Source organism: Notolepis coatsorum (assembly GCF_963971535.1).
Source record: "Notolepis coatsorum genome assembly, chromosome: 4".
Taxonomy (NCBI): domain Eukaryota; kingdom Metazoa; phylum Chordata; class Actinopteri; order Aulopiformes; family Paralepididae; genus Notolepis; species Notolepis coatsorum.
Window position 1 is genome coordinate 77,922,157 of NC_140168.1, and position 9,934 is coordinate 77,932,090.

The window sequence follows — 9,934 nt, forward strand, 5'->3', positions numbered from 1 at the left end:
AATATACACAGTATACATATATATATATATATATATATATATATTGATGCAAAACAGAATTATTCAGCAGTGTGTTGTGTGTGCGTGCGCGCTGCGGTGGCCAGGAGTGCGCAACAAGATGGTATACATACATTATGGTATATGAATAGTATATTCCACTATAGCAGTATATGGTGTGCTGTACATTTGAATCTGATCTAATTGTGCACACGGCCCTCTCATTATAATGAGCTGGTGTGTGGTGGTCAGTGATGCCACAGATTACGATTACTGATTACTGATTACTCCTTTAAAAAGTTACTTTACTGATTACTTGATTATCAGAGTAACTTAGTTACTTTGAAAGTAACTAGGTTACGAAGTCGTCGTCGTTCCCCCAACAGTTTTTTTTAAACGCTTTATTGAAAGTGCATAAATTGTTTTTAACTTGTTTCTCTGCACATAACGTAAATTGTTAAACTAGTGCTTCAGCTTCTGTACCATCAAGTATGGTAAAGCAACAGTCTATGATGCTCACAGCATTAGAGCAGCCAGCCAGTGGTTTTACAAAACCAGTGTATCACATCTAACAAATGCAGGCTGAACTATTCAATTATATCAACTGTAACTATTAAATTGTTTTTATAAATGTCTCTCTATAAACATACAATCAGTCTCTCTTTAACATGTAAATTAACTGTAAATCTGGCAAATAAGAGCTTTTGCTCTGCCACCATCAACCCTCCTGTACCTAGTCGAAGCGTCGGCTAGTGTTGTGATTCCAGATGCGTTCAATGCAATTGGATGTGCTGTTTTTAGCGGTAGACAGTATTTTGTTTCCTCCGCCGTGAAGTAGTGACTGAGGCTACGTTTAGACAAGCGTTTTGGGGTGGAATTCTGAACAGAAACCGCAAAAGTCATCTTGCGGTTTCACTTTTAATTTTGCCAAGCGTTTTGGGGTGGAATTCTCCGACGACGGAGCCCTGCTGTCACACGATTGGCGCATATGTCACATGACGTGCTGTGAAGACCCGCAGACTGTGGATGGGGAATGTGATTGGACCAAAGCAGAGTCACTCACAGACAGAGGGACCAGTCACGCCGCGGGACACATTCTTGTATTTAACCCTTTCACTGCCAAATAAGAAAAACAGCTCAAAATGTATTTTTGACTGTCGAAAACGAAATAAAATACAGCATTCCGCCTGCATTATGAATTTATGATGAGATAGTAACGAAATAGTAATGCACAGCCACTTGGACAAGTAACTGCAATCAGATTACTGGCTTTTAAAGATTAACGCGTTAGATTACTATTTTCGGGGAAAAGTAATCAGATTACAATAACGCGTTACTTAGTAACGCGTTACTGGCATCACTGGTGGTGGTGACGTGAACGCGTATCTGCCATGCGATGATGCGATACTAGGCGAGTGTGTCCGACGTTCTGACTCCTCCCCCGGCTGCACTCGTCTACTCTCGTCTATTTTCGAGGCGAGCCTCATGGCACATTTGGTAGGTAGTGCTTTTGCCTACTTCACAATCATAGGTTTGAATATTAGCTTAGGCCATGTTGTTATGCATGCCAAGTTGTGTGTTGGGTCCACTTCAGATTTATGATAACCTTTTAAGAATGTGGAGATGTCCCTGCCAGTGGTGCGTTATTGAAATCATCTGGGGTGACACCACGCGCGCTCCCGCGAATGTAATGTCCCCTCGTTTGAGCACAGACTACAGACAGTGCCTAATTGCCTCTACGAATGGAATGTAACACATGTCTTCACAACAAGTTAGGTGTGAATGTATCTGAGAACGTATTTAACACACCTGACGACCGGCGCTATTGATATGCAAATAGCGAGTACTTATCATGGGGTGGCACGGAGTGCAACACCTTCCCATGAAGAACGCATGCCTGGTCCCTGCCCTTTCTCAACCTCAGTTTGATCTGTGGTGATGAGCGGCCAATTCTTGTGTGCAACAGAAATATTACTTGTCCTATTATTGTCCCTTATTTGAAGAGATTAATGCACAAGAGCTGTACTGGCCTAACAGAAATTATGTTTGTGCTTTCAACCATCATTTGGCCATGTGACTGGTTCTCGGCAATGGAAATAATTTTTTTTTTTACAAATAGCTGAAAACACTGTCGACTGATTTCTTCTGCAGTTTATTATTGCATTTACATGTTGAAATAACTATCGCTTAGATCAATAATACTTGTGTTACCTAAAAGCTGTAAATAGTTATGTAATGCCATTAGATTTGAAACGCATTTTAGCATTACAACCCAATAACTGAACTATGTTTGTATTTGTTACACCTTATCCTCAGTATTTTGAGACACTGGGTAACACCATTAACCTCTTATCTAGGGACATCTATGGATCTCAGGTATGGACGAATCCATTATTGGAATACAGGTAGGTACAGAGCAAACGCTGTTGAAGTAACCCACTGGGCTATTCTTTGTTCTGATATAATCAGAACCTAATAAACTGCTCTGTGTTGTGTGAAACCCTTTAAAGCCCTGTGGTACTTTAAACAAACCAGGAAATGGTTTTACACTACGGCAACAGAGAGACGGCGGTTTGAAGAAAAAGAGGTCCGAGCGGATTTGATCTGAAAGAATCCGGTTTTTAATGGGATTCAAAGCAATTACAAATCAACGATTTGAAGAATAGTGCAATGAATTATACCGGAAGCAATCGCTATGCCGAAGGGCAGTATAATTCAGTCTAAACGTTCAATATCTAAAAAGCTTGTATCTATAAGCATCTCTCGTCTCGGTTTCTTCTTCTTCGATGGTGGTTGGAATGGTCGTCTCCGTGTATCGCCGGTCGGACGGTCCGCCTTCAGTGGAGGGAGTATGTAGAATGGGTGTTGCTCGCTCAGTTGTTCGTGGGATTCTGAATATCTCGATCAGAACCACGTACTCTAAAGACTAGACTCCTCCCGCCAAACTTTACATCATGAGGGCGGGTCTTTCTGGGAGCCAGAGAGCTTCCGATTGGATAACCAGTGGTCGTGACCGTTTGTAGTCTACCGCCACGTTTGATTCGCTAACACTAGGTGAAACTAGGTGACTGCCTCTTTGAATAGACATGTTCCGGAAAGGCCTTTTAAGGGTATTTTTGCTGGAGGTAATGTTCTCCCCAAATTTACTTTTAACAGCTGCCTGTGGCAGTTTCTATTGGGGGACCAACTGTAACAGCTGCAGCTTGGCCGTTTCTGTTGTGAGAAGTAATAAACATGTGTTTTAGGGCCTGGTGTCGACTTCCATTGTCTCAGCCAGCCCCAAACGTCAGGGTGGCTTGTATCTGTGTTAAGCTACATACGTGACACTGCGAGAAGCTCAACTTTGATGTGGGCTTTGGTCACTATCTGTGTTAAGCTACATACGTGACACTGCGAGAAGCTCAACTTTGATGTGGGCTTTGGTCACTATCTGTGTTAAGATAAGCTACATACGTGACACTGCGAGAAGCTCAACTTTGATGTGGGCTTTGGTCACTATCTGTGTTAAGATAAGATAAGCTACATACGTGACACTGCGAGAAGCTCAACTTTGATGTGGGCTTTGGTCACTATCTGTGTTAAGATAAGCTACATACGTGACACTGCGAGAAGCTCAACTTTGATGTGGGCTTTGGTCACTATCTGTGTTAAGATAAGCTACATACGTGACACTGCGAGAAGCTCAACTTTGATGTGGGCTTTGGTCACTATCTGTGTTAAGATAAGCTACATACGTGACACTGCGAGAAGCTCAACTTTGATGTGGGCTTTGGTCACTATCTGTGTTAAGATAAGATAAGCTACATACGTGACACTGCGAGAAGCTCAACTTTGATGTGGGCTTTGGTCACTATCTGTGTTAAGATAAGCTACATACGTGACACTGCGAGAAGCTCAACTTTGATGTGGGCTTTGGTCACTATCTGTGTTAAGATAAGCTACATACGTGACACTGCGAGAAGCTCAACTTTGATGTGGGCTTTGGTCACTATCTGTGTTAAGATAAGCTACATACGTGACACTGCGAGAAGCTCAACTTTGATGTGGGCTTTGGTCACTATCTGTGTTAAGATAAGCTACATACGTGCTTAAAGGGATTGGGTGACACTACGATAAGTTTCAACCCTGGTTAAATTATAACCTTCTCCTCCTCCTCCTCCACCTCCTCCTCCTCCTTCCCTCCTCCTCTCCAACCTCCTCCTCGCCCTCCGCTCTTTGTGAAGTCAGCAGTTAGGCGTTGGTCACTATCTGTGTTTATCTCTATCAAGCTTTTCCAATGTTATACCTGCTCTGCCACTGCACAGCAGTTAGAGGCAGTTAGGCCTCTATTCCAAGCACTTTTGAATATATAAGTGCTATTCAAATGTTCTAAATTCCATAGACACTGTCTTATACAGCTTATTGAGGCACTTGTCTTTCCGCCATCACAGCGTTTGTAATACCAGCGTCCTAAAGTTGGATTTGTCATTCCTTTTGATATTTGATTGTAATGTTACAACTTGTAACCCCTGGTGGTCACTATTTCCACATGTTTCAACTTGGGCGACAGCTAACTGTAAACAGTTTTTTTTTTTTTTTTGTTTCCAGCCAGTACAACTATGAGGGAGTCCCTACCTCCCTGTTGTATATCCAGACATGTAACACACTGACCATGTTTGAAATGGTTGTTTTTTTGTTTTGTTTTTTATTTCTTTTCCTTTGGCCGGCGCAATCTCATTAACGCGACGCATGACATCCAAGACGCAGTACTAATAAATGCTGTGGAACTCAGATCTATGGAATGTGAGGGGGAGGATGGTGCATTTCTCTCAGCGCAGGAGAAAGAAGATAACGAATATGCACCAGGGCCATACTTCCCACTGCAGGGCCACGCTGTCCCTGGGCAACCACACCACCTAGGGGCCCCATCTCCACCGGCACACCAGCCACCATACCCATATGAACCCGCGGAGGATGACGACAACCTAATCAGGTTCAGTCCCAAGTCCAACAGGAACCGCCTGCTCAACATCTCGCATGATATGGCAACACCACAGCAGGGCCGGTGCTACGGAAGCGGGGCCCAGGGATCAGTGGAGGCCCTGGGAGGGCAACTGGGACAGGAACTCCAGCTAAGCTCCCTGTGCGATAGCCCCGCCCTGCCACGAAGATAAGAACGCACCGCTGCTGGGATCCACAGGAACCCCTACCACGCACCCCAGTCGGCAATACAAGCCCTTTTGCATAAGTAGGACCTACCCCACCACGCCAACGACGGCCCCGGCCTGTACAAACAATGCCCGCTACGAATATCCTACCTCCCTACTCCCTGCACCTGGTATGCTGCTGTATTCAACTATGGGGAGATGACTGCTACTCTACTCAACGGCATCCAGCCTCCTTGCAACAGATATATATCGTTCTGTGTGTGAAGGAGTGGGAAGACACCTGACTGCTACTGTACTCAACGGCATCCAGCCTCCTTGCAACAGATATATATCGTTCTGTGTGTGAAGGAGTGGGAAGACACCTGACTGCTACTGTACTCAACGGCATCCAGCCTCCTTGCAACAGATATATATCGTTCTGTGTGTGAAGGAGTGGGAAGACACCTGACTGCTACTGAGGACGACAACAAGGGAAGCCAGTGTGCATATTAAAAAGTCAAATTTCTGATTTAGATATGGGTACATATTCAGAGTTTGAAAATACTACTTATATTAAGACTGCCATTTTATTTTATTTGTTCTTTGTTTCCTATTAACTGCTGTCGGCGCTTCGGGTCACTGAGAAGCGCTTTATAAGGCGCCAGCGACCAATCTGTCCCCGGCCTGGGACTCCTCCCCTTTTCAATTTGCACCTGAACTTACTTATTATGTTTTTGTTTTTTTTATTCTACCTAAGAATGCAACATTTTGCAATTACCTGCTTGGAATTATCGTGCTACTTTCTGCCAAGTGTGAAATTGTGATGTATTGATGTTGATTAGGGAGGGGGTAGGCTCCCCGAACCTCTAGTCAACAACAGGCGGCAGTGGGCTCGCAAGAGTCTGGGCGCACGTTAAACACATACTATAGTGCTGGGGAGTTACTGAAGGCCCTCGTGCGTAACGAGGTATGCATTAACATACCACTGCGGTACCGCCTAGTCGGCCCAGGAAACGTCGCACGTAAGTTGGTGTGGGCACTGGGTGGTACGTGGGCGACAGTCCACACCTAGGAGCAGGGCGGTGCACCGGAGGGGGCACAGCTCCTGCCGTGAACAGGCAAGGCTGGCGAAAACGGTCAATATTTCCATGCCCAGAGCAAGTGGGGTGGGGACAAGACCGTCGGTTTCTAAACTGAGTGGCTGATAGGTACTACGGACAGTCAGCCGCTTGGGGTCCTGACTTGATGACGGACTATGAGGTCGCTATCGACTGGGTCGCCAGCCGGTTGGGAGAGCGTTATGACCCAGTTTATAGTCACAGAAACGCGGGATGTGGGACCGTGAGTGACTGGACAACAGTGGTATAAATGCACCTGGCTCAATGTACAGTCAGGCCACAGTAACCTTACTAGCCGATACAGGGTTAGTAGGCGAGTTGTGCTTCTGTGATCAGTGTTTTTGAAAAGAAAATGCTGGGAAGCAGAGGGAGGAAGGGTGTCAGTTCAGAGGAATCTGGATTGTCTCTCCTAAGATTGGAAAGGGACCCAGCCTTAAACTGCACCTGAAGGTGAGTGGAAGTGGAGACCTGCATCTCTGTTGGGGGAGAGGGGCCGGCGTCGGACAAGGCAGTCCTAAGAAAGGAGCTGGTTGTTGCGTCGTAGCGGACTGCCTAAACCTTACGGGGAGAGGTGCATCTAAGTAGGGGAAGGAGTGCATCCGAACGGGAGGAGGGTACTCTTAACTGGAAGGAGGTTAAAAGGGTCAAAGCGTGATTTGATGTTCTGCATGGTGTCTTGAGACTGTGGTTTAGTGATATTGATGGTTGAAATTACCAGGATGTGCCAAAAATGGCACAAAGTGGGGAATGTGAAGTGTAATTTCAGAGTCTTAATCCTCTGGGGCCCCACAACAGGGTTGATCGGTAAAATCCATGAAGTCATGTTATCCTTCTCTCAAAAACTGTTAAAACACTATATCCATTCATTATATTCAGAGCAGGCCAGATAACGCTTGCATCCAAGGCCGCAGCGAGCCCTCCGCAAGGGCCCATCCCATCCGACTCCCCAAATGACCATATAAAGCCAACCCAATCAGAGACAGAGGCGTCTCTATCTCACTGTGTTAAGCCATTACAATATTGCTTTGTCTTCACTTTCACTCTGACAGACCTGTGAATATGCACTCTGACAGACTGAAAGTCCGTCCGTATGGGCGTACTGTATTATTTTCTTTTCCAATAAACCTGTATTGTATTCATTTAACGTGAGTATTCCGGCTGTCTCTTTCTGCTCCTGTTTTATTATTTCAGAATATCTAATTCGCAGTGTGACACTGTTTTAGGCTGCTGGATGTCCGTGGAGAACCTGGTGGTTTGCACTCTGATTTAAGGCCAATCTCTTGTCTCTGTATTTCATTTAACCATCCCTAGAGACGTCAGAAATCCACCACAGGCTATTAATCTATTGTATCTAAGTTTCGGCTTGGGGAGTTTGAGACAGAAGTCTGTTGTCAGTGTTTATGGTCAACAAGCCACTATTGTCTCTGAATTTTGGCCTGAGGAAGTAAGCCAGTAGTCTGTTGTGTAAGAGTGTAGATAACGTATTCAGCCTATGTGCAAACTCAGCCTTTATATCCCCAACCCTCCCCCTCTTGTAGGGGACTGGCAGCGATCTTCTGTGAGTTAGAAATGTATGATGAGTGCATTACCAAAGCTGCCAGGCTGCCGTCCGATCCCAGAACAGTTTATTATACATTTTGCTTGTGAAAACTACCACACTGTCTACAACACAGGAGCAGAGTATAAACAGTACCCCCCCCCCCCATGTTGGTTTTGATAAAGGAACTCTTGTCTTGTCATGACGTGGACATAATAGTGTGTTCGAGATTGATTTCGGTTCGCTCGCTAAAAACAAAATTACAAACATCTCAGAACAAACTGGTCGTAGACGACAGAGTACAGCAACTTGCAATGGGCCTGGTCTACAAGATACACTACACGACCAAGGTACCCATGTACATGTCAAAATACTTCCCAAAGGTCAGTGAATACCACGATCACAACACCAGAGGGAGCTCCACAAATCATGTTAAACCCAGATTCGGCTCAAACAAGGGACTAAACACGTTTCGCAATTATGCCACATCAATGTGGAACGCCCTACCCAAAGCTGTAAAGGAATGTGAATCACTACCCACTTTCAAAACCACTCTCAAGGAACACCTACGGGAGACTGCAATTCGAAACTGGCCCCTGTAAATGTCCTAACCCAACCCCCTCCAATGTACAGTAATTTACCTAGTATGGTTGTCAATATTCCAATGTACAGTTTTGCTTGTTTGTACAGTGTCCCCCCCCCCCCAACCCCCTCCAATGTAAATTACCTAGTATGGTTGTCAATATCCCAATGTACAGTTTTGCTTGTACAGTTGTACAGTGTTCCCCACCAACCCCTCCCTACCCAACCCCCCCCCCCCACACAACTGCACCCAACCTCCTCCAATGTACAGTTTTTACGTCAAATGTATATACTCCCTTTTATGGACTCTTTTTGTATCACAAACAGTACTGTATTTGTAAATCTGGTATGTCATAAATGTATAGATGTAGCAGTACTGTCTATCTGTATGTCATGTATGTCATATATGTCCTGATGAATTGAAAATGGGGGACCCTGATGTAAACAAGATGAAAGTATTTCTCTGGTCTGCATCCCCTTAACAATTGTGTGTATTGAGCTGTACTGTATTGTACCCATTCTGCAATCTGTTAATAAAGTTTTCAATCAATTCAATCAATCAATCAAGCTCCCGGCTCCCCCGAAGACCATGCTATGGTTCGCACACTGCATAATAGGCGTGTTCGAGATTGATTTCGACTCGCCCTCGAAAATAGAAGAGAGTAGACGAGCCGGGGGAGGAGTCAGAACGTCGGACACTTAAGATTTCACGAGAGCCTCTCGCCTAGTCTTGCACGGCAGATACACGTTCACGTGTCGTCAACACACACACACACACACACCTGTCCAGCTCATTATAATGGCCGTGTGCAAAATTTGATTAGATTCAAATGTACAGCACACCATATACTGTCTGCTATAGTGGAATATACTATTCATATACCATAATGTTTACCATCTTGTTGCGCGCTCCTGGCCACCGCAGCGCGCACGCACACACAACACACACACTGCTGAATAATTCTGTTTTGCATCAATACATATATATACTGTATATTGAGGCAAAACAGAATTATATATACAGTATATATTGAGGCAAAACAGACGATGTGTGTGTGTGTATAGTGTGTGTGTGTGTGACGGATCATACTGGGTCTGCGTTGTGTTTGATGTTAAATGAGAATGTCCCGAGGGGGAGTCGAACAGGGGGCTCCCACGTCCGCGGGCGACGACACAGGCCGCTGCACTAAGAAGTGAATTCACTCCTAACTACCGTACCTATGCGTCTGTTAACCCTGTTATGAGGAAGTGAGTTTAACTTACCAGCCCGCACTGCCACAGTCACTCGTCAACACACCTGTTTCCGTGACTGTGGACATACCCACGGGCTTCCCCGTTACACTCACCTCCCTAAACTCACGCCCCTCAGGACATCGGCGTCACTGGGCACCACTGTGACGGATCATACTGGGTCTGCGTTGTGTTTGATGTTAAATGAGAATGTCCCGAGGGGGAGTCGAACAGGGGGCTCCCGCATCCGCGGGCGACGACACAGGCCGCTGCACTAAGAAGTGAATTCACTACTAACTACCGTACCTATGCGTCTGTTAACCCTGTTATGAGGAAGTGAGTTT